The following is a 26,842-nucleotide window of genomic DNA, read 5'->3' as shown; positions in this document are numbered from 1 at the left end:
TAATTATAACACAAAGGAGATGTAAGTACCATGGGAGAATGGTAGAAAATGGGTGGATTTAAAATTATTGAGGAAGAAAAACCCTCAATATTCCCTTTGGTTAATGACTTGGACTCTGGAATCAGATCTGGTTTTGAATTACTAATCCTGCCATTTGACAGCACTGTGATATTAGGTTAGTTACTCTTTGAGATTCCGTTTACTGATCTACAAAATGGGCATGATAATAGTATGTACTCTAATGAGAAATAATCAAATGAGGATATAGTAAGTGTTCAATTTCTCTTTTCTGAGTCCCTCCTTTAATCACATCCTTCAGTCAGATGTATTCATACAATTATTTGCAGTTTCTTTTTTATTGGTCTTATTTTTTTAATACATGACAGCGGAATGCATTACAATTCTTATTACACATATATACACAATTTTTCATATCTTTATATATAAAGTGTGTTCATGCCAATTCATGTCTTTATACATGTACTTTGTTTTTGTGGGTTTTTTTTGCATTACAATTATTATTAAACATATATACCACAATTTTATACAAAGTATGTTGACACCCAATTCGTGTCTTCATACATGTATTTGGATAATAATGTCCATCACATTCCATCATCATTGGTATTCCCCTGCTTCCATCCTTTCCCTCCCTCTCCTCTTCCCTATCTTGGATTATTGACAATTTCTTCTTGATCTGAATCCTGTTAAATTGCAAGCTCCTTGAGCACCCATGTCTCCAGCACCTAGCAAGATTCTTTGCAATTTATAAGGACTCAGTTGAAACTATTTATTTACTTTTGATACTGGGGATTTAACTCAGTGGCACTGAACCAGAGAGCCACATCCCCAGGCCTTTAAAAAAAATTGAATCAGGGTCTCACTTAGTTACTTCGGGCTTCACTAATGTTGTGAGTCTGAATTTGAACTCATAATGCTCCTGAGCTGCTGGGGTTGCAGACATGCACCACCAGGCCCAGCAGTTAAATTTTATTTAATCAGTTTAGTAAATCAGGCAGCCATCCAGTATAAAATATGTGTACAAAAGGAAAAGGAAATGAAACTAATTTTCAACACTGCTCATAGTAAAATAGGTATCATATGAAACCAGGTATAAATATACAATTAAGATGGTTATGGTGGTGCATGACTGTAATCCCAGCATCTTGAGGAGCTGAGATAGGAGTATCACAAGTTCAAACTCAGCCTCAGCAACTTATTGAGGCCCTAAGCAATTTAGAAATATCCTGACTTTAAATAAAAAAATAATAATATAAACAGGTTGGGGGTGTGGCTCAGTGGTTAAGTGTTCCTGAATTCAGTCCCTAGTACAATAAACCAATAAATAAATAAATAGTTTCTAGGTCATGGCTATAACTTTCAAGTTTGTGCTTGGATATAGATGGAACACTAAATAAGAAGAAGAACAATAAATACAGGTTTTTTTTAAAGGTAGGATTATGTTTGGGTTTAGAAGAATGTTATTGTTGTATAATACCCTTACTCTACTGAGCATGTGTGTGTCTACACAAAGGAACACGAATGTTTCTCTCTGTTCATTTCCCAATATTGATCTCTAGATGTTTTAGTCAGCCTTTTCTCTGGTGTGACGAAGAGACCTGACAAAACAGCTCTAGAGGAGAAAAAGTGTATTTGGGCCTCACAGAGATCTCAGTCCACAGATAACTGAATCCATTCCTCAGAGTTTGAGATGAGGGAAAACATCACAGCAGGAGGCTGAGGTGCAGCTGAGTGGCTCAAGACAACATTATGAGTGTGTGTGTGTGTGTGTGTGTGTGTGTGTGTGTGGAGAGAGAGAGAGAGAGAGAGAGAGAGAGAGAGAGAGAGAGAGAATGAACAAACACACACTCTACACAATAAAGACAAAATATATGCCTCAAAGTCATGTCTCCTGGGAACTCTCTTTCTCCAGCCATACCCTAACTGCTTTCAATTACCACTTAGAGATTAACTTACTATTGGCCTAAGGCTTTTATAACCCAATTGTCTCACATTTAAACCTTCTTCTATTGTCTTACACATGACATTTGGGAGGACATATAGGTAAATCATAGCACCAGATCTGAAGAAAAAGAGTCTGCTTGTATCAGTGTCAAGGATAATTCTAGTATAAGGTTATAGTTTTGATATTATCAATCTAAAAACTGAATCATAAAAGAAAGTTCATAAAACTAATATTGATACAATTATTCTCCACATTTCTAATTAATAATTAGTTCTACTAGTTCAGAGCAGCCCTTACAGTTCTCTAAATCAAGGAATTTTATATCACATTGGATAAGGAAACCATTATACTAGGGCTGATAAGTCTTAAGCCAGGAAATATGCAAAGGTTAAAATGCAGAATTAGTATGTTTTGACAATAGTCCAATTCTGTGACAACAAAATAAATGAAGCTCCACTGGAAAGACAGAAATGAGGCTTGGGGCCTGTGCAGGGTGGAAAGAACCCAGATGTCATGTACTCTCCCATCAGCTAAGTTTTCTTACCCACAAAGGGAGAAATGTTCTGTCAACCAACTGTCCTCACTACATGAAGAACCACTTGTGAGGCTATCTCTTATTCATATGTGTATCCCTAGTGCTGGTTAATATTGGGGATTCAATTAATGTTCACTGGATCTGCTTGAGAGGAGGTGCTCTCTTCTATGAGCAGGGAAGTTTCTTTTGGACTCACTGTAACTTGGAGGACATTGCCTTCTATTCACCTATGGTCTGATTCTGAGATTAACAACTCAACTTCTGGCTACCAATTTGACATTTCACCTTCTATGTATTAAGAATGAAATGCATTGGATAAGTGATGAGTGTTCTGGTTGTGATGTATTGTTTTTATATATCAGCCACCTGTGGAATGAATAATTGAATATTTTAAAATGCTGATTAATTTTTACCTCTGAACATGGACAGAATTGAGTTCTTGAATTTGTAAATCAAAGTAAAAGATCCTAAGCTTGGGTGATTTTACCAATATAAAACCCTGAAACACTATGCCTAATGAGGCTTTTATATTTCTCTTTAAAATTACAATAGAAATTTCTGTTGTGCACAAAGTTGCAACTTCCTCATCAGCTTCCTGAGGACCTTCCATTTTACATTATATTCCAGAAATATCCCTAGTTCCCAGGAATATTGATGAAAAGAGACCAGGAAAAAGAACTTAAAATCAGTATATTATAGTGACATAGCCACATCAATGTTTGTAGCAGCTCAATTCAAAATATTCAAAAGCTATGGAAGAAAAAAAATTGTATGTACACTTCGTCAGATTAATGGATAAAGAAAATGTGTTATTTATACACAATATATTACTCAGGTATAAAGGAGAATGTAGTTATGACATTTGCTAGTAAACGGATGGAACTGGAGAATATTATGCTAAGTGTAATAAGCCAGTTCCAAAAAAACCAAACATCAAATGTTCTCTCTGATATGTGAACACTAACCAATAACAAAGGGGGATAGGAAGGGGAAGTATAGATGTGAATTGTATTAGACAAATGGGAATGAAGAGAAGGAAAGGAGTATGGGAATAGGAAAGAGAGTAGAATGAATCACACTTAACTTTCCTATACTCAGATATAAATACACGACCAGTAGCCATCTTTCTTTTCCTCATCTCTACTTCATGAATATTGTTTTTATTCACAAGAAATATAATATAGCCTGAGATAAAACCTACCGGCTTGGAAATATGCTGGTCTCTCCTGTTCTCTCATTGAGATATAGGAGACAACTCGCCAGCCCCTGAGATGGGGACATATTGGTTTCCCTGTTCTCTCCTTGAGAAGATAAAACAGACATGCCATCCCTCTTCTCCCTCTGAGAGACGGAAAAACTGGTTGCCTGTCTTTTTTTTCCAAGAAGCAAACTTGCTTTCTATAAGATCAATGGATGCTTACTGTATCAGTCAAGATTAAAGCCATCCCTACTGTGCAGCCATGATTCTAGCCTATAAAATGTTACACTCAAAGAGGAGTTGGGGCTTGTCTCCACCCTTGCTGCTGCTGTCACTCTCTTTTTTTGCAGAACAGACTTGTCAGATCCTGATAATAAACCAGCTTCTTATCCCAGGTGTGTGTGATTAGTCCTGCACAACCATTGTATCTGGTTTTCAAGCTCTTAGAAAGTGGCTGCTATTACATAGAGATGTATATATGGGTTGTATCCATACATTAACTTTCCTCTGTATTTCTATGCTGTTAAAATATTACTCTTCCTTCACATTCAAGTTCACATGTTAGCTCCTCATTGAAGGTTTCCATGACCTTTCAAAAGTAGGAAAACCTGGGCCCCATAGTCTGGCAGTGTGGTCCATCTGCTGAATTTGTTCAAGGCTCATTCTTTAGGGCCTCCAGTTGCCCTAGTGCACCTAGATGAGGTTGGGCTGGGGAGGCTCCCAGGGCCACTCTGGCCTGGCAGTTGAACATTTCACTTTTGCTATGGAGTGGGCTCTTAATGCTGAGCACAAGGCCAAGTCCTTTAGCACTCACTCCTGCACACTCCTGCATTTTCATTTTCTCTCCCTTCTTCAGGACCAGCCTTGATTTTCCTTGCTGGCCTTCTATGAATATGTACAGAATGGAGCCAGAGATAGATAGCTCCCATGCCATCTCACTAGGGGTAAGATCTACACAGTGTGTGCCCATTAGGTAAGAGGATAACAAGGGGAAACTTGGGGTGAATTTTATAATAGTAAACTTCCTGAGCAGGGAATAGGATACAGCTCATTCTTTGTGGGGTTGCAACTTCAGTCACCTGGCAGGCTGTGGAGTAGCTGCCCATGGGTCAGGTGCCATTTTTTGTTCTGGTGATGGAGCTTGCTTCATTCACCAATATATATTTATTAAGCACCCTACCATGTGCTAGACCCCAAGTCATCTTTTTAGTGTACAGTGGTGAACAACAAAGGTTTTACTCCTCCCTAGTTCACTTCATTTAGTTGGGGAAATGTCACCAGAGCTTAAGATGATAGGTTTGAAGGAACCAAATAAGGGCCAGACATGGAAAGTAACAGACCTCTATCTACAAGACAGTCAGAGAAGGATTAGAACTTGAACAACAGGGAAACACCCTAGTGTCAAGCAAGAGAAAGAATGTTTTCCAAGCAAAGGGGTCATTAGAGAACAGATCTCCCAGAGCTTTAGTGGCCAGAGTGGCCATTGGGATTTTTATTCTCTGGGTGTTGGGGGAAACTTTGGCTTGTGTTCATTGGAAAATGTTCTGATTTTGGTGTGGGGAAGATTATTCCATGTCTCAAGTGTGGACAAGGTACACACCAGGATATCTCTGGGACAACCTGTGTATGTAGTGAAAGAATAGCTTCAAATTTCAAGTCCTGGCAAACCTGCAGGAAACCATCTATGAGCATTGTGTGAACTAATCAATGCTGGAGACCTTAGGCTGGGAAGCCCAGTGTTAAGAACTTCCAGGTGAAATCCATTAGTTTGAGCAGCTCTAATCTCTGATGGAGAATCAAGTTTGAAGAATTACACCAGCAAACTTTTATTTCATTATCAGATAAAAAATATGCAATGGTGGCAGATACCTGTAATCCCAGTGGCTCAGGAGGCTGAGGCAGGAGCATCATGAGTTCAAAGACAGCCTCAGCAAAACAACAACAACAACAAAAAGGCAAGGCACTAAACAACTCAGTGAGACCCTGTCTCTAAATAAAATACAAAATAGCGCTGGAGATGTGGCTCAGTGGTTGAATGCCCTCAAGTTCAATCCCTGATATCACACAAAAATAAACATATAAACTCTTCAAGTATATTCTTTGTGTTCATGAAAGTTATAGATTTAGCAACATTATGCAGCGTATTCCACAGTTGAGCTCTACAGCTGCAATATGCAATGATAGGAGCTTTGTGAAGCTCTCAAGATAGTATATATTGTAAAGTTACTATTAGGAAGGTAGGTTCAGGAAAGATGGTGAAACATATGTTTGCCTAGCAAGAGAGTTCCCTATTCCCAGGAATTGTATGCCTGAGATCAAGGTTGAAGCTGATAAGACTGTGGCACAGAGCCACCTGATACAGGGCATTACCACAGCAACTGGGCATCCTCTACTTTGTACAGAAACTTCCCCAGGCACTGAGCATGCCACAGCCATGAAGACATCAGACTCATCCTAATCTCAGACACTTGCCACAGCCCAGCTGGCTTGGCAAAATAACCGGGGGTGGGGTGAGGGGGTGATGAGCAACATTGTTAGAGTCTGTAAACAAGTAAGGATGGCGCCTGGCATTTTGCCAGAGGAAGTGGTTTGTGAAGTAACGCCAGCGAGACATTAAGTGTGGAGATTCCTTATTGGTTGACTGCTGTATCTAGTTTATGTTAATTAAGATAAGCTGTGTGGAATGTATAAATACCTCTGTTGTCCTACAATAAACAGCTCCCACTCCTGCTGTATCAATCTACACAAGTTGTTTGTCACCCCCCGGTTATTTTGCTGCAGCCGGACTGCGGCAGACACTGTTCTCCCATTCTCTGTCACTGCTCTCCACAACACCTGACAAAAGTAAGCACCAATAAAAGACTCCTCCCACAGTGAAACCTTGTACTCACTGGTCCTTTTGATCTGTATTGCTATAAATAAAACACATAGGGGCTGATTCTGTGTTAGCACCAGATCCTTCTGGTAGACTCAATCAGTCATGCCTCTACTTTAAACACATTCTTGACTTTTGTCTTTATTTCTGATATATTACTTTACTTTGAGAACTTTTATTTCACAGCTATCCCATCCTTCTGATGGGTATGCATTCCCTTACCCACAAAGGATGTGAGTGACACAACCCTTCCCTTCTGAAAGTAAGTGCCATGGTAGGCTGTGTCTTGAAGGGCTTTGTGTGGAGTGGCCAGCATCCCATCCTCCCAGAGCTGAGCCAAGCATCACTTGCAGCCCTCATCCAGTACACCCTTTACCTTGCCTTACTGCTCCCACACCAGAGGTGCTCGCTCAGTACTGGTCTACCAGGCCCAGGAGGACACCCCACCTGAAATTCTTTTATGTCCTGTGGTCTTCAGGCCCCTCAGCCCCAGGAGCAAAACAGAATTTTGGATTAGCTCAGGAATCTGAACTCACACAAGTATTACCCTGTCTTTAAGCAGCTCACCTTGGTGAATTTTTTGAGCCTTACTAAATATGAATTCCTCATTATGAGGGCAAAAAAATATATATATATAAAGACTCAACTGGAGCTGGAAAAAGGGAAGTCAGACTCCTTGGGCTGAACTTATTGGCCTTGACCTTGTTATCCAGCTGTGGACTGGCCCTAGTGTACCCCACCAGACACGTTGGGCCGTGCAGAGTTGGTGTGGTGGCAATGCTGCAGATCTGTTGCTGGTGGAGATGGATGGAGTTGGAGCAGCTTGTAAACAGGATGCCCCAGGAAGGCAGATCTTCTTAGTACTCCAGCTCTTTCTCCAGTCCCATGGGTGTGCTCACAGAGGTGTGCTCAGACAGCTCCAAGGAGAACAACATATTTGCACATGGGCACTTGGAGGGTTCAGATAAGGAGAAGTCTGTGATGCTCCTGAGTCACTTCACTGAGAGCTCTGCCTGACCCATGACCCATGTATTACCTGTGCAAAATGAGGCTGGCTACAGCCCTTGACTAGCAAGCCATCACCATCTGCCCCTATAGCTCTTGCCCACAGCCTTACACCTGCCACCCAACTGAATGCTGAGTTGTGTGCACAAAACTGACAGACAAGGTGCCAACAGGAAGTTCCTCTCATCCTCTGTGCACTAGTGGTTTCTTTGGAATAAAAGGGGCAAATGGTCTGGCTCCAGGAGTGGTATTAAAGTATACAAGAGCTCTGGTAGTGCTGTGCTGCTCAACACCTTGCCCTCATTCACACCCCATCCCCCTGTGCAGGTCCTCTCCTGACTCTCCGAGAGCAGCTCCATGTCATACACTATCTGCTGTGGGCCCTTGACAAAAGTTGTGCCTGCAGCCACTCTAGACATTGTGCTGAAGATGGCACGGCAGATAGCCCTGGTAGTCCAGACCACCATCACAGCTGCCACCATGATGCCCAGTACTGCCCTTCACATGGCATTTAGCATTCTGTTTGTTACAACACAGGCAACAAGGGGTTAGCAGCTAAACAGCATCTTCAACAAAGTTCCTTTGGACTTCTCTCCCCCACTCTCCTGACACTGATGATCCCTCTTCCTCTCCCTCCAGACTACAAACTTCTTGAAGGGTGATTTAAACCATTTCCTCATGGCCTAGCATAAGTCTCAAATGCTATCTTAAGATTTGTTTTGGGATAAATGAACTTCTTTTGAAGACCACCCATACCAGGCCCTCTTTGAGCAACATAGTGTAAGGCAGCAGGAGGAAAAAAAGAAACTTTCACCAAGCACATTATCCTAAGGTGGCAGTGTTGAAGGGAAAGGCCCTGACCTGCAGTTGCTACAGGTGTGATGCAAGCAGAAACCTGGAAGGAATAAATTGGAGGAGGGTGGCCATTCTCAAACTGGCTGCCTGTTGTCATCACCTGTGGGAAGTTTTGCCTGTCCCCTCCCTCAGGACTCACCCTTCCATGGAAAGCAGAGTCTCTGGGTGAGGTCCTAACTCTTCAGTGATCTCCTGCAACCTGCTGATCCTGGCTCTAATTCTCCCAAATCTGTGTTCAGTTGGCATCCTGGTAGCTTAAAATTTACTACTGTGTGATATTTCTATCACATCAATCGGAAAATTCAACAAATTGTAAATTAGTTCCATCCCCATTTTTTCCCCTGGTTATAGGTGGCACCTAGCTATATTACTTCTGGTTTTTAAAAAGCTCGCCAGATATTTCAAAGGGCAGCCATATTGAGGAGCTTCTATCCAAATTATTCCCCTTTTGGTCTGAAGTGTCCCACTAGAAAATATCTGTTGCCTACTTCCTGCCTTTGAGTTAGTGTCATTGCATGCTACTCAGATGGCCTCTATGGAACCCTTATGAAGTACAGAAGACAGAGTAGATTTGTGGTTTTGTTCTTAGTTGTTAAGTTTCTTTGTATACAATTTAATTTCTTTTAAAACTGGTCAAATCTCTTTCAGTGTCCTTTTAGGGTTGAATCTATGGAGACAAGCAAACTTAACGAAGGAAATGGGGGAAACTTGAAGTAATGTGCAATTAAGAACCCCGATTGTCCCCTTGTGTGATTGTAATTTCCCATTTGGAGGCATAATTATTTGTGGTGTAATCCGGTGGCAGAGATCTGATTTTAGACGAGTGAGCTCCACCCATCCAAGGGTAGTCTCACAGGTACCATATACTGGACTGATTTTCTTGCATCAGAAATACCTGCAACCAGATGCACAGCTCTATTCCCCTCTCAGGCTGGATGAGTCACGTTTTGCTCTGCACAGTAGACTGCAGTGTTAACTTAAGTAAAACTGCCATCACCACCATGTGATGCAGGAGTTCAGCTAAACAAACTTGGACTCAGTAAACCCTGAGGTAACCAGAAATCCTAAAGACAGAGAGAACCACTGAAATGTAGAAATTCCACTCTTGAAACTGGTGCTGGGCTCCTAGAGAACTTCTAAAGCAAAAAGGTAACTTTAGTCTGGCTAAGAGAAGGCAGAAAGAGGTTGAAAGGGCTTTTTAAAATTGTATTGAGGATGACAGTCTAATCAGGATATGTTCCAGGATGACATCTGGAACAAGAGGCACATTTCAGTACATACTGCTTTGGACTGTCTGCAGGAGATAGATTGTCAAGGGCAACTTACTTCAAGGGCTCTAAACTGATTTCTGTAAAATCTTTGTTGTTCAGATATTATCCTCTATAGTGTTAACATCAAATTCTTCTTAAATATTTTTTGTCTGAAAACTAATTGTGATTAGGATAAGTGGAAAATTATCAACTTAAACATTGACATATATTGTGCAGGAAAAAAAATCAATAGAAACCTCTCAAGGATATTTTTGTGTCAGTAAATGGACTTGAATTAGATGCTGACTAGATCACAGAGGGGAGTTTCTAATCCCAGCTGCTAGAGCCTTGCAAATGTGACTTGACTATCCCCTCTCATCAGCCCATAGGCAGTGGGCCACAGACCGAGTAGCAAGTATATATCTACTGCAAGTTTGGCCCTCAGGGAGAAGCATCCTTTCTGCTCCATCCACCTGCCATCAATAGAGAGAAATTCAAGATTGTATTTTCTTAGTTTTTGCTCCTATTTCCTTTTTCCCAGCCTTTCTGCTCTCCATATAATAATAAAATATCTCTTGGTGCAGTTTTACATATCATTTTATAGTGTTATAGTCTCCACTGAATTTTTTCTAAAAGAATATCTGATATCCATTAAATTTTGTGAACCAATTTTCTCTGCAGAAACTATTGTTTTCTCTTATGTTTATCTAATGAATAGAGCACAGTGTTGAAATAGACTCTTGGAGAAGAAAATACTATAAAAAATGAATATGATCATTTCCTTTATTTTCTTGAATTTTACTTTGTAGCAAGCAGGAATGCGCCTGAATCATTGCCACGACTTGCTTCAGGTCTAGGGAGAACCTCAAAGCTGTGCTTCTGAGGCAACTTTCTCCTTTCCACATCCCCATGTTAAATAACCAGTTAAGACCAAAAGTGTCTGATCAATTCCCATTCCCTTAGCCTGGCCTTCAACAGCATACATCAGCCCATCTCCCTGTTGCCTTCTTGCCAACCTCGTTAATCCTTCAGTATTTCTTACTTCAGCAGGCTCACATTCTCTGTGTGTATTATACTTTTCTTATTTTTACAGAGCTACACGATATAAACAATGCCAGTTGCTTTCACTCAACAGGGTTTTGCAGCTCAGTCATATCATTGCATGTCTCTTGAGCCCATCCTTTGAATTGCCAGGTAGTATTCCACTATGTGATCATTCCATAATTTGTTTATTCATGCTTCTACCAGAAACATTTGGGGTTTTTCCAGAGTTATGCTATTATTAATATAACTACTATGAACATTCCAGAATGGTCTTCCATGGGCATATGTTTTCATTTCTCTTGGATAAGTTCCCAACACTGTTATTGTTGATTTATTGTATTGGTATATGTTTGACTTTATAAGAAATTATCAATTTTACAAAATTTATTTTGTTCTCTCATTAGTAATTACAAAAAAAATATAGTAGATACATATCCTTTCTAACATTTGGAATTGCTACTCTATTTATTTATTTATTTATTTATTTATTTATTTATTTATTTAATACCAGGCATTGAACTCAAGTGCACATAAATTATAGTTGATAAATATACTTTCTAACATTTGGAATTGCTACTTTATTTATTTCTTTATTTATTACCAGGCATTGAACTCAAGAGCACTCAACCACTGAACCACATACCCAGCCCTATTTTGTATTTTATTTAAAGACAGTGTTTTCCTGAGTTGCTTAGTGTCTCACTGTTGCTGAAACTGGGATTGAACTTGCCATTCTCTTGTCTCAGCCTCCTCAGCTGCTGGGATTACAGGCATGTGCTATTGCTCCCAGCATATTTAATTTTAATAAGTTATATAAAATGGTCTTCTTGTGGCTCTAATTCACATTTACTTCAGGCAAATATGATTATCTGAAGCTTAGTTCTTACCCAAGCAGAAGTTCTAAGGTCATAGCCATGAGGAACGAGATTTAGATTCAGCATACTCTAAAGGTTGCAAACGAGAGGTGAAGGAAAAGGAAACTTGTTAGTACTCAAATCATGAAGTGAATAGCTTCTGGATGGCATCATGAGATAAAATGCATACCAAGTGTCAACAACACATTCTTTCCCTTTCTGTGACCAGCACTGTTACACGCATGCATTCATATACCTTCCACATGTTCACACAGGATACATGTTATATGGCAGGCTTTAAATCTTTCCTCACATAAATCTGCAGTGATATAATCTATAAAGAAGGACCTAAAATATGAAAACTACTAGTAAAAAGTGATTAAATATAAAAATTAAAAGAAATATGCTCTACCAAATATTCAAATATTCTATGGCATACTCATACTTGCAAAGGGAGACCTACAGGAGCTAAAATCTACTTCATTTATTAAGCTAACATTGTCAGAATTATATGCAGTTCCCCTTCAAAAAATGTAAATCCAGAATTAATTAATAAACAAATTAACTACAATTAAGCTCGTCAAACTGCATGTACAGAATATGTTGAGAATAGTGAAGTGGTATACTATTTTCTTTAAAAGTTCATTATGATGTCTATATCTCATTATGTGCCTTACTAAATAAATTTTAAAATTAAATTTGATTTTCAAATTGTAAAATATTTGTCTTAAAGAAAAAGCAAATATTGTACTCATCTATTTTTAAAAGTAGAAATGGGAAAGCCAGGCTCGGTGGCACATGCCTATAATCCCAGCAGCTTGGGAGGCTAAAACAGGATGATCATGAGTTTAAAGCCAGCCTCAGCAAAGGTGAAGCACTAGGCAACTCAGTGATAACCTGTCTCTAAATAAAATAGAACATGGGGCTGGGGATGTGGCTCAGTGTCTGAGTGCTCCTGAGTTCAAACCCTAGTACCCCCCCCCAAAAAAAGGGAGTTGTTGCAGTAATTCACGTGCAGGTCAGCATGAGAAAGAAAGAAGAAGCAGAGCAAGCAAAGTAGTAGCAGAAAAAATCCTTTATTCTATACAAGCAATCTTTTTATAGTATTGTGAACAAAGAAGGCAGCCTTCCAACAGCAATAAATCAGGTCTTTCAGCTAATTAAACATAGCATACAGAAATTTAATTTCTAATCAGAAGTGACCCACTTCTCATGGCTAATCTACTTTCAGCTTGGAGCATGCTTAGCTCTGCTCTTGTTATGAATAGATAATAAATTTTTTCTCAGTGCCCTCTTAGCCCACTTGACAGAACATCATCCCGTTTGCAGGCAAGTCCTCCCAAGGACAGCAGACAACTCGTTTTCCATCATGTCCACTGTTACCTTATCTAAACCTTGAAGGAGCCTCTTGTATTGAGTAGGCCCTCCCAAGGACAGCAGACACCTCGTTTTCAAGCATGTCCGCTGTTACCTCCCTATACCTTGACAGAATATCCTGTTTGCAGGCAGACTCCATCAAGGACAGTAATAGTAAAGCAGTCACATTTGATTCTCTACAGGATTGAGCAATATAATGGGTAATATGTCTCATTTTCATTATAGAAAAAAGACAAAGTGAACAAGTAATCACAAAAGTGAATAAGAAATAAGAGATGGAAATAAGAATAGGTGGGTCAGAAATGGATAAGACACCTGGGGTTGTGGCTCAGAAGTAGAACACTTGTCTAGAAAGTGGGGGCAGTTGGTTCAATTCGCAGCACCATGTATAAATGTATAAAATAAAGATAAACCTCCATCAACATCTGAAAAATATTTTTAAAGTGGATAAGACAGGGCTGGAGGTGGTGTATATATTCCACACAATGTCTGAAGCTCTAAACCCAGCACTGAAAAAAAAAAAAAAAAAGATAAATACGTTCTCCTATCCAGAGTTAGCTGGAGAAAAACACTGATGAATCAGACCAAAATGGTGGATGTGGTCATAGGTAAATCTGAGAACAGGAACAGAGGACACAATGATTAGAAGCCAAAGAGCAGTTAAAATCATCTTGGGAAATCATGTTAATATAATAAAGGAATCAGGGCTATCAGAAGATTCACAGAATGCCATTGGATTTTGAAACACCACTTATTCATCCCAATTTTCATTGGTTCTTATACCTATTACAGAAAAATCGCTGTTTGCTGTCTTTCATTTTGTGAGTAAACATATGGGAAATGCTCATATTTCATATTTCAGAGATTTATTTTGGAAACTCAGATGTGTAGGTTAAATTTTATATGCATAAGTACTCTGACATCTAGAATTCTGACTACCTTACTTATGTGCTCCTAAAAGATTAAGATTCAAACATTTCATAAAGCATTTTGTCATTCTGACATTTAAATAATTTAACAGTTTTTGATCTAGTTAGCTCCCAGTAGAGAGAAGACACAGTGCAAATCCCTTAAATAATGTTAGAAGAAACATTCAGAGATAAGTAAGTCAGCACTCATCACATTTTACAACTGCTCTTTGACAAGCTATTTCAAAGAGTAAGATCCATCAGTCTGCTTTAAAAGAAGTCTTGCTCCAAGTTAAAGCACTATCATCAACACAATCACATTTTATATAGTACGTGCCAGAGGCCTCAGAAATTTGATCAACAAACAGAGCTATTATTCCACGTGTCTGAAGTCTTGAAGAATTATGTATATAACTCACCCATATATAGAAGACACATCCATTACAACATCAATCACAACACAAGAAAGTTCATAAGACTGCATATACATGGGGGTACTGTCTGCTGCAATGTATATATTGGGTGAAAATATCAAAGAGAAAATATTTTCTAATACCTGAATTCTTGAAAAAACAAAATTGTGGAAGTATTCAGTATCTTTTAAGAATCAAAGTTAGCAAAAAATCAAAGACCATAAATTATTAAATAACATATAAGGCCATACAACACAATACCAAAACAAAAATAGTAATTGTTTCAGAAACTCTTCTATTATCAAATAATAAAAGTTGAATTATATCTCTATTTTACTGACATAATTGCATATGTTAAATGTTTTTCTTATTCCTCTTTGATTAAGTGAATCATTTCATAGATATCACCAAAAAATTTAACAAAAAAATTATCCAAACTCAAGCTATAATTATAATCCATCTCTGATTTGAGTGATCATGCTACCGGAAATTTCTTATGTGTGCAATCAATATAACACAAAAGATTTACAGTTGATGTCAACATCTAGCATAACACAAAAGCCCAAGAAACCACTGAACACTGAATCCTTTCAAATTAATGTTTGGAAAATATAATAGATACATATTAAATTTACTGGGATGGGAGAAGTGGTACTTTTTTCTTAAACTTAATCTTCAAAATAAGAACACAAAAATATAAAGCTAAGATTACATTTGGTGGCTGGGTGTGGTGGCATACATCTATAATCCCAATGGCTCAGGAGGCTACCACAGGAAGAGCAAGAGTTCAAAGCCAGCTCAGCAACTTATTGAGGTCTTAAGAAGCTCAGGTATCTTCTCTCTCCAAATTAAATATGCAAAAATGGGCTGCAGATGAGGCTCAGTGGTTAACTTCCCCATACCAAAAAAAGCTCCCCAAAACAAACAACAACAACAACAAAATAGATTACAGTGGGAGAAGAAAGGAGGATACTTTTTAGAGGAAGATAGTTTGAATTTATTTTTTAGAATGTTTTAGTTGTAAATGGACAAAATACCTTTATTTTATTTATTTATATGTGATTCTCAGGATGTAACCCAGTGCCTCATATGTGTGAGGCAAGAGTTTTACCACTGCTCCACAACCTCAGCACTGAATTTTATTTTTTAAGCACTAATTTCCTATAAATGATTTAAAAACTTAATCCAGGCAAACTAGAAGTCAAAAGAGACTTTTTGCATGGTTTTCTAGGGGAGTTCCTAAAAGCTCTTGGACCCTGAGGCCCAGAGAACATTATTGAGCTTATAGGGAAGTCACCATAACAGACTCACGATAAGGTAATTACTACATTGAGTTGCTCCTCTGCTTCCCCTGTAATCTGTTACTATCATTAAGAGAACATTTTCTTGGTATGTTTAAATGCTCATTTGAACCAACATCATAAAAAATGAGATGGGCAAAGGTATTCCTTATAAGCTTATAGAAAGCAAATTCAAAATCTTTAATCTTAATTAGCAGATGATATTTAACAGTAGTTTCTTAATTAAATAATTATAAATAAGCAATACTTTCAACTATTTCATAGAAAAAGGATGCAAACTTATACAATAAATCCACCTAACACAAAGGATAGTTTCATAAAAGTAAAGTGTTTTAAAAACTAAGATACATTAGAATCAGTCCAGACTTGAAAGTGTACCACATTTATAAAAGACCCTTGCTACTAATAAAGATAGTATGAAAATTCAAGCTAGACTTTAACAACAAATATAACAAGAGATTATTTGCCTAAGGCAACTGGAGGTTGTGGGTGGGGCAAAAGCACCAATGGATACATGTCACATGAATTCAATTACCAGGAAAATGTGAAAAGAAAGAAAAATAACTTCTCAATTTCACCAGGCTTACAAGATAGCGTGGGATTCAACAAAGAAGAGACCGGAATATTTCAGAACTAGGAATGGGCCTATCAGTAACAGAAAGCTATGAGGTTGTAATGAGAGAGATGGGAATATATCTTCAGGGCTCTCATATTGAACACACATGTTGTTTTTTAAGGGAGGGATCTCATTTCAAATATACATATTTTTACCTAACATGGATTTTTTTTCTAGCCCAGCATCTGCAAGGTCATCACTGGCTCTCTGACAAATATTCCTCTTTGTTTCTATTTTGTGAGAATCAGACAGACCAACAACTTTGGGAATAAATCCCTCAAAATGCTTGTCTGGCTTAACTTTGTAGGCTTTATTTTTTAAAAAAAAATATTTATTCATTTCAATTGTACACAGTACCTTTTTTAAAAAAATATTTATTTTTATATGGTGCTGAGTATCAAACCCAGGGCCTCACACGTGCTAGGTGAGCACTCTACCTCTGAGCCACAACCCCAGTCCCAACTCTGTAGACTTTAGCAACAGTAATGTGAAGTCTTGTTGAAGCCTCCCTGTAGTTATCCTGTAAGTCAGAAAAATTATTTTATAAAAAGAATCTTACAAAAGGCAAGGAATGAGTTAAGAAAGTGTCACACTAACTCTTTCCCCAACCACAGAAAATATATTACACTATTTATTCAGAAATATCCAAACATCAAATATACTAATAGTTAGTTCTTCCACTTCTTAAGATAAAAAATTAAAATGCCAAATTAATGCCTCAAATTTTAATACTGATAATATAAAGGAAAGGGTAAATGAACAATTCTTCCAAATAGTTTTTAAAGCAGTCCCAGCTCTGCCATTTATTAGATGTGTGAATTTAAACAAGTTGCTTAACTCTGATTTCTGTTTACTCATCTATAAAACAGGAATTACAATATTAACTTCACAATGTTGTGAAGATTAAATTAGATCATGTATGTGAAAGTTCCCAGTATATGCTCTATTACTCAGAATGCATTCCTAAATAATATATCAGCTATGAAAAGTAAGATTCTTAGGAATAGGGACATGTACCATTCATATGACTACCTGGCACACAGTAGGCCCTCAATAAATGCTTTCTGGACTAAATTCAATTTGGACATTCAAGAAAACTAATAACTCTAGTATATATTGACTCAGTTCTTTCTCATTGTCCATCTTATGTTATGGGCACTGACAGGATCTTTTTGATAAGTTGTAGTACTACTATAATAGCTAATAGTAATGTGTAGCAAATTTTACTGGAAAGCCAATCCTAGGTGCTTATTAACTAGGGCTCAGGATGTAAACTAAATCTCCTAACCATCTGATTCTTTCAAATTGCAATGACATGCCTGTTCCAAAAGCACCTCTGCAATTGCATCAAATACTGTTATGGAATCTGCTGGTAGAGAAATGAGCTGCAAACAAATGACAATTAGACAAACAATTTTCCATTGTTTCTACATATTTTTGCCACCAGGGAAGAGAAGTAAACATAATTATTTCTAACTACCTGTGCATCAATAACATATATAAATGTTCTTGTTCCCCTAAATACAATCTTGCTGTCAAAGGTTGGGTCAAAAAAGTCCATTGGCCCAGGAAAATCCCAAATCTGGAAATTCACAAAGTAGCTATTGGAAATGTCATGTTTATAAATCTTGTTGGTGCTCTCCAAATAGAATGGGTGACATCTTGTAAAACACTACCTGCTAGGAGAAAAAAAAATGTTATGTCTCTTCAACTTCAGAATTTAAATTTAAAACTCCATAATGGATTAACAATAGAAAACTTGATCTTTTGGCATAAACAAACAAACTAACTAACTAACTAATGTAAAAACTGAATGTTTATAAATGCATTGGTACTATCTTTTTACTTATAGCTAAGGAAAACAGTAAATAATTTTCCATTCAATCTATTTTAAAGCTGAAACGTTTTATCCTATTTTCTCTGCAATATAATCAGTACTAGCATTAGCACTCTATTGTACCCACATTGTTGTTGTTGTTTTTGGGGGGTTGTTTTTTGGTTTTGTTTGTTTGCTTTTATTGGGGATTTAAACTTGCCAAACTCTAATTTAATATGATGAAACTTTTGTAGCAAAATATCCAGAAGTTTTGATCATTCAAAAATCCAATGCCTACCCCAGGATCTGAGGAATAATAAACATGAAATATTTCCTCATTAAATTTGCACTCTTGTGGAAAAAATAAACAAGGAATGTAATTATACAGAAAATGTCCAAAACATGAGGGGGACTTGTGGGAGCTGATAGGTTAGATAGGCAACTCTCTTGAGAAAAGAAATGGTAAATGCAAAAATTGAGAATCACAATATTCACAATCCATACAATCATAACATAAAATTAATTTGCCTCACCGTTACACTGTAGAAAATAAAATGATTTCCAAGGTTTTGTAACAAATGGGAGGAGCTAAAATCAGTTTGCTGCAAACCTATCATAAGTACCCCAAGTCTTTGTAGAGGTGAGAAGAAAAGTAAATAAAACACAGTAATAAATCAAATTCAAGAGGGTACTTTTTAAAAACATCACAACTATGAAATATCACACAGACTTTTTTTTGCATAGACTTTTTCAACAAAGTGTAAAGGGGGAAATACTAGGTGTGCACAATAATAGTTTAGAAGTTTGTTTTGTGTGTAATGAGGATGAGAGAAGTCAACTTTGCCTTTATTTTCCCCTTTTCCAAACAGTATATAGTCCTCCATTCCTTTCTGACAGACCCAAAGTGAAAACAAATGGACAAATGTGTATCTGCAAAACATTTTCAAAGTTTTCAAAGATGTTTCTAACTACACATCTATAAGGTGAATACCACCAGTAACTACACTCACCAGGTCACTAGGATTTAAATAGGTGGAGTGACAGTACCCAATTCCCATAAGTGTTGGAGCCAAGACTCCTCTGGAGTAGTAAAGTATTCAAATGCCTGGTGCCTTAATCAAAACCCTTTTGGACCCTGCTCCCTGGGGCTCGGCTGGGAATCCCTGCAAATTCAGGGCACCTGAAGCGAGCCAGGACAGGAGATGGAATCCAACAAGTTCTCCTAGTGAGATCTGGAGGCTGTGTTTCCCCTTGTCAATGCCCCACGGCCTGTGTCCCCATGTGACGTTTCGGTCTGTCTCCAGTCAGTTTTGCCAGAGTTCGGGATCCCCGTGCATTTGGCTCCATGCCCACTTGTGGGAGTGTGAGAGAAAGTGAGCTGTGACCCGGGTGTAGGCCAGCACGACCATCACCCTCCTCTGTGCCTCCAGGTAGCGGCCACCTGGGACACTGGAGGGGAGCCAAGGGAGGACAGAAGGACCCAACACCACCAACTCACCCTCTGAATGGAGGACTTGCGGCTGTGCAGCATCCCCAAGAGCAGAATCCTCAGCTTTGAGCTGTTAGGGGTCCCCGGGGGACCGCCACCTCATCCTTCTCTTCTCCATTAGAGAAGAAGTCCTTTGGGAACCAATCCACCCAGTTGGAACTACGTGTCAGGGGCGTCTCCTCCGCCCCATACTGCAGGGACACGGTGGCAGCAACCAGAACACCACCGCCTGCGCCCTGACAGGCCAGGACAGACCAGGCGGTGCCACCTCTCCCCACTTACCCACACGCCTGCTTCCACCTCCGCCACCACTGCCGCTGCCACAGACCTGCCTGCCGGCTGCCTCTGCCTCCCACTCGACTGCTGCCGCAGTCACCTGTATACTGCTTGCAGCCACTGACGCTGCTTCTGACCCGCCTGCATTGGCCGCCGCCTATCCACCTGTAGCCACCGATGAAGCCCTGCAGGCCGCCACCAAGGAAGCCCTGCCTGCCGCCGCCCCGCCTCCTGCTGCGGACGCCAGGCCGCCTGACGCCCACGCCCCGCTGCCTACTGCCATGGCACCTCTCTGCCTGCTGCCACCGACGCCCCGCCTCCTGCTGCGGACGCCAGGCCGCCTGACGCCCACGCCCCGCTGCCTGCCGCTGTGGCACCTCGCTGCCTGCTGCCGCCAACGCCTAGCCTGTCACCGCCTCCGGTTCTGCCACCACCGCGGCCGAAGGCCGGCTTCCCGCCACCTCCGTGGCCCCGCCTTCTGCTTCCTTTGCCTCGCCTCCCGCCACTGGAACTACCGCCCCACCTGCCGCCAATGCTGCCTCCTCAGCCTTGCGTGCCACAGCTGCCGCCGCTCCACATGCTGCAGCGCCGGCTGCTGTTGCCGACACCACTGCTGCTCCACCTGCACCTGCTGCCTCCAACCCGCCTACAGCCGCCGCCGCCGCAGCCCCACTTGCCAGTGCCCGGCATCCCGCTGCTGCCCTGGCGGCCAAGGCCCTGCCTCCCGCGGCCTCAGCCCGGCCTCCCGCCACCTCTGCTGCCGCTGCCATCTCCGCCCCTCCACCTGCTGCCTGAGCCGCTTCTTAGGAGCTGTAAGGAGCCTTGCACATGCCCGGAATCGCCTGACTCGTGGCAGTGGGGCTGGGATGAGTATTCGTGAGGAGTGCGGCCCTGCCTTGATTTTTTCAGAGCTTGGTCCCTCTGCCCTTGGCCAGGCCCTTGACCACACGCACCATGGTCCTGCCCTGTAGCGCAAGGCTCCTCACAGTGTCTCTACACTCTTCCGAGCTCTTGAGAGCACCCCACAACGGGAGATGCTTTCTGGGATTTTGGGGAAGAACTGATTGTTCTGCTTCTCTAATTATATTCGTGGAACCAATAATTACTGATGCCTTGATACTGAGTATCCAACAAAGGGCTTGAAACTGGAACTGATTTGGACCCTACCTGCCCTCAAAACTGCTTTAAGATTAAGAGATGTCGGACCTCTGAGAAAATTGCCTCCACAGATTAAAAAAGAACAAAAATAATTAGAAAGCAAAAATTCCAGAAACTTTCCTCAAAATCAAAATTCTAGAAACTCTCCAAAAGCAAAACTTGAAATGACTACATCCTACATAACACCCTAAATGCACACAAGTGAAGTATTGTGTAGGCACTCTATTGGATGTTTTATAAGTGGTCTGGAGATGATTTAAATTATATGGGAGGTTGTAGGTAAGTCTTATGTAAAGTGTATCCCATTTTATGTGAGTGTTGAGCTTCCACAGATTTTGGTATTTGGTTAGGTGGGTCATGGAACCAAACCTACACAGATACTGAGAGACAACTTATGTTGGTTCAAAGAAAATCTGATATTTCAGAAATGCAGAAAGTCAAAAGCAGAAGCCCTACTTCATTTTTGGGACCTGTGAAGTACATCTTTTCCTAACTTTTCGTCTAAGTATTGAAATATGTATGCGTACATGTGTTGGCTTTTCTACAAATATATTTATCATTTCTATCTCATCCTTCCATTTGGGTCTTCCATTATCATGACAGTGACTGTGTGTGAATGTGTATGTGAAATGAGTCTCATTTCTTTCTTTCTGTTTTTGGTACTGGGGATTGAACTCCAGGGTGCTTAACCACTGAGCCACATCCCCAGCCTGTTTAAATATATTATTTAGAGACAGGGTCTCACTGAGTTGCTTAGGGTCTCTCTTAAGATTCTGAGGCTGGCTTTGAACTCTTTTTACTCCTGCCTCCACCTCCTGAGTGGCTGGGATTACAAGTGGGTGCGTTTTTAATGGTAACATAGAATTTCCACATATGCATGTGCCATAATTTTGTGATCGATATCCTATAGGTGAATATTTGGGTTATTTCCCAAATTTACTATTACATATAACAGTGCACACTATTTGATGAGATACCATGTGGTTTCATTGGGTCAAATGGTGGTTGCATTCCAAGCTTTCTGAGGAATCTCCATACTGCTTTCCAGAGTGGCTGTACCCATCCAAATTGATTTATTCTAAGCAAGTGTCTACCCATGTCCTTTAAGTTTAGAGGCATGGGGTTCTGTTTCCAAGGATGTCATGCCATTGTTTAAAATTATTGTTGAAACTCCAAATATGTGTAGCTTTTCATCCACCCTTCCCACACACAAGTAAATAACTATCACAGTATCTCACTGGATCTCCAGTGCCCATGCCCATATGTGTTTGCAGCTGATGGCAGGGTTGAAGTTTTGTGGCAGAGATCAGACAGCACAGGCTCAGAATATTTCTCTCTTACTCATTTCCGATCCTTTTATCATTGGAGATGGAGCCCAGCAGCCTGCTTGAATCCTTAGGTAGTGTGAGCCTAGAATATCGGTGGCATTATTTCTCCTCTCCATTAGGCACCAATAGTGAAAAAGCAAATTGGGAGCACACTTATAGCATCTGCAGTAAGTCTGAAGTTTGTGTGCATCTGTTGGGCTGCAGTGATGAGATGAATCCTCTTTGCTAATATATGACTTGCAGCTTGAAGCCTCCCCAGTCTCTGGATTATAAAGCAGGTTGCTCTGTGGGCAGCCTTTCAGCCAGAGAACACGTGGAACAGAGCAAGGGCGAATCCTGGGAATGCAATGAGCACACTGGAATTTTTTTCCTTTCCCTTTTGGTGGTGACTTTAGCTAACAGCTGCGTCAAAACCTGGCTGATTCCATAAAGCCTTGCAAGCAAGGGCTGCTAGAAATGAGAGCACACTGAAGTATGTCAGCAAAAGAAGAACAAGGGGCTGCTCTTGTAACATGCACTCTAGTACCTTGACCCCTCTCCTAAAAAATATAGTTCTCAGTCAGGCGTGGTTGTGCATACCTGTAATCCTAGCGGCTCTAAAGGCTGAGGCAGGAGGATTGCAAGTTCAAAGCCAGCCTCAGTAAAAGCAAGTCCCTAAGCAACTCAGTGAGGAGACCCTGTTTCTAAATAAAATATGAAAAAGGGCTGGGGATGTGGATTAGTGGTTAAGTGTCCCTGGATTCAATCCCCTGTAAAGGGGGGATTTTTTGTATATGCTAATTATATAGAATAGTGGGTTTTGTTGTGGTATATTTGAAAATGCATATACCATAACTGTAGCATAGACAAAGGGGTCAGAGGGAGAGACGAAGGGGTGCAAGGGGAGGGTACCCTGAATGAAATATATCAGTCAGACTATCATGAATCCTATAAAGAAAGAAACTTTCAAGCCTGCCACTGAACTAAGACTCTGTCTACCACCAACAGATGGAGCTTATGTCATGTCCCTTTGGCTTGGAAACAAATATTTCTTAATACCTTTTCAGAACCTAACACATAAATTGAGACTGAAATAGAAGACAGGAACTTATTATACTTGATCATGACCTGTTGGCATATCACTTAAGATCTATTGATTCCCTTCTTCTATAATTCCATAGTCATAAAGAAAATTGGAATCGTTTTGTTAAAAGCTAGAATGCTAGGTAGTGCTTGCCCTGGAGAAAATGTACCAGAAGTTTGTGCCTCAAAGGAGTGGAGTGGAGTTACAGCTACAAACCTGTTTTCTCTGATATCCATTTCTAGTAAATTGTTTTCACACTATCTGAGCAACTCTTAATTAATTGGTAAAATGAATTTCTGAGCAGAATTTTACTGTGGTCTGATAAGCCAAAAAATCCCCTCTATTCACCCCTCACAAACACTGTTTAGCATTTTGACAAGGATTCTCCCCTCTTCAAAGTTGAAGAATGATTGTTGTTTTTATTTTATCAATCCACATATTTTAAACAAGTTTTTTTTCCTGATTTGTTTTATACCTGAAATTGAACCCAAGGGAACTTAACCACTGAGATATATCCCCAACCCTTTTTCTATTTTATTTAGAGACAGGGTCTCACTAAGTTGCTGAGGCTGGCTTTTAACTTGCAATCCACTTACCTCAGCCTTCACAGCTGCCGGGATTACAGGTGTGCACCACTGCACCCAGCTAAACATAACTTTTTAATTCCACTTCTACACATGGGTGTATAAAGTCTATGTGACCTCAACTGATGTAACCTGCAGATTAGCCATGGAATGCTAAAAACAAACATGATTGTTGTCTATTTAAGCAAATGTTTAGATGGGTTATCACTTTTCACAGTTTGTCCTTGATTAGCATATACAGTTTCAGCAAGAATCTTGAAGTTTCTGATGTAAGTTCTTGCCATGAATTTTTATTGGTGGGGGCAGGGATAAGAGCTGGGATTTTAACACTAAAGCCTGCTGTCTGTTGTGTGGATAATCCCCATTTTTTTTTTCTTTTGCATTTGACTGTGCAGATGACATAAAACATTTTGTGAATTGGAAAGTATGATCATATCCCCCTCAGGTTTCATTGAGGCACAGATTCCTAGTGAATCTAGTTTGTGCCTGCACTTTTTGGGGGAGGTGAAGTATTTTTGCTCTGAAGGATGCTGCAGCCACTTTTCAAGTGAGAAAAAAGTCATCTCTAATACATGTGAAATTTTTCATTACCTAAGAGGAAGGGAGTTGGAAGACAGCCTTTTCTTTTTCTTTCTTTTTTTTTTTTTGTTTTTCTTTGGTTTTTTTTTTTTTTTTTTTTTTTTGTACCTAGGATTGAACTCAGTGGCACTCAACTACTGAGCCACATCCCAGCCCTGTCCCTTTGTATTTTATTTAGAGACAGGATTTCCCTGACTTGCTAAGGCCCTTGCTAAGTTGTTGAGGCTGGCTTTGAACTTGCTGACTTCCTGCCTCAGCCTCCTGGGCTGCTGGGATTACAGGCATGCCCAGCTAGGGAGCAGTTTTAAGTCACAGAGACATTTGATCTGCATATTTGTGTGAGTTAGTGTCTTACTAGAGACATTTTTACAAATAGTTTTTAAGTTGTAGATGAACTCAATATCATTATCTGGTTTATGTATTTTTATGTGGTGCTGAGGATTGAACCCCAGTGCCTCACTTGTGCTAGGCAAGCACTCTACCACTGAGCCACAACTCCAGCCCACAAATTAATTTATTAAAGCTCAGCTTTTCCTCCTGTCAAGTGGAGTATTACCAATATACTTCACAGGGTTGCAAAAAGGAGTTAGAAAAAGTGCTTAGAAGAATATATTCTCTATAATCCTTAGATGTTGTGATTAATGTATCATGCACAATTTCAAGTAGCTTACATCATAAGACACAGCTAAAAATGGTGAAATGAATATCTCCTAGTGGTAGAAAGTGGTAGAAAAAGCACTTTGACACATTCTGGAGTCCTGATACATTCTTACTCTCGAGTCCTGATACATTCTTACTCAGATCGTGAATGGGGTTCTGTGTGCCCCTCCTATGGTCCATGATGGTTTTGCTAGGTTTGTATCTGGTAGGAGTACAGGTAGAGCAGTAGATGACACAGCCTCAGGGCCAGGCTGTATTTATCCACATTATCTGGGAAAAAAAACCCTGAGGTTCCTGGGGGAGGAAACAAACACTAGCTCATAAAGTTTGGTGGTACTAAGCATGATTCCAGACAAAGAAATTCTCCCCAGCTAGCTGGTGACAGATTCCTGCTTGCTCTTCCTTTAAGTTAAGAGATGAGCAGAGGTTGATGGGCAGGGAGTGGGGGTGAGTTTGATTCTTCCTCATGGCTTTATCTTTGTGAAATAGGTTAGGGAGATTGTTATTTGGACCTTCATGATATTTCTGTACCCTATAATGAGCGATTCTGTGCTAGACAGATTGATAGCACTCCATAAATAGAGATGGCCCCCACCTTACAATGGGTTGACTTAAAATATTTCAACTTTACAGTGATGTGAGAGCAGATCTTGGCAACCACTCTATATTTTTTTTAACTTTGAGTTCAATATTCAGTGAATTCCATGAGGTTTACCACACTGTGTTATAAATTGAGCTCTATGCTGGGCACAGGGGTGCACGCCTGCACCTGTAATCCCAGCAGCTTGGGAGGCTGAAGCAGGAAGATCACAAGTTTGAGTCCAGATTTACCAACTTGGCGAGGCCCTAAGCAACTCAGTGCAACTCTGTCTCTAAATAAAATACAAAATAGGGATGAGATGTGGCTCAGTGATTGAGCACCCCTGAGTTCAATCCCCAGTACCCCCTCACGACAAAAAGAGGTATGGTGTCAGTGATTCTGCTCTGCAGTAGACTCACACCACTGGACTTTGTTTAAGGCAAGCCAGGCTGAGATTTGATATTTGGTGGGTTAAGTGTATTGAATGCATTTTGAATACAATGTTTTTAACCTCCTGTGGGCATCCTTTTATTGTAGGTTGAAGAGCACGAGAGTATTGGTTGGTGGGCTGAGGATTGGGGGGCAACCTCTAAATGTTTATGTCATCTATAGAAAAGCAAAGAATTGAAATAAACCAGTCTGTGCTTTAGTTATATATTAAAAATTCTTGATGTGCCTTATGCTGGTAAACATATAACAAATTATTGCTGTAATGACTGATAACACTCAGTTTGGAATTGGGGAGACATGTTAGCATATGACTCTTTGGAGCCAGTACAAGCTTATAAACTCACACAACTAATTAATACCACTTGTGTGCTGGGGTACTGTGCTAAGTGGTTTAGGTATATTTGTTCATTTAAACATCACTGTAACTTGTTTTTTTGGTACCAGGGATTGAACCCTGGGGAACTTAACTATAGAGCCACATCCCAAGCTCTTTTGTTATAACCACAGAGCCACATCCTCAGCTCTTTTTATATTTTATTTAACGACATGGTATTGCTAAGTAAGTTGCTTAGGGCCTTGCTAAGTTGCTGAGCTTGTTTTAACTTGCAGTCTTCCTGCCTAAGCTTCCAGAGCTTCTGGGATTACTGGTGTGTCACCATGCC

General features: G+C 40.0%; 1 pseudogene; it reads left to right on the top strand.

Annotated features, from left to right (window-relative positions):
• Positions 1-6,815: 6,815 nt before the first annotated feature.
• On the top strand, positions 6,816-20,749 carry LOC144252791 (zinc finger CCHC domain-containing protein 14-like; annotated as a pseudogene).
• The last annotated feature ends 6,093 nt before the right edge of the window (positions 20,750-26,842 follow it).

This window comes from Urocitellus parryii, unplaced genomic scaffold (assembly GCF_045843805.1).
Source record: "Urocitellus parryii isolate mUroPar1 unplaced genomic scaffold, mUroPar1.hap1 Scaffold_59, whole genome shotgun sequence".
Classification (NCBI taxonomy): Eukaryota; Metazoa; Chordata; class Mammalia; order Rodentia; family Sciuridae; genus Urocitellus; species Urocitellus parryii.
Note: the sequence above shows the minus strand (reverse complement) of the source record. Positions and strands in the feature narration are given on the sequence as shown.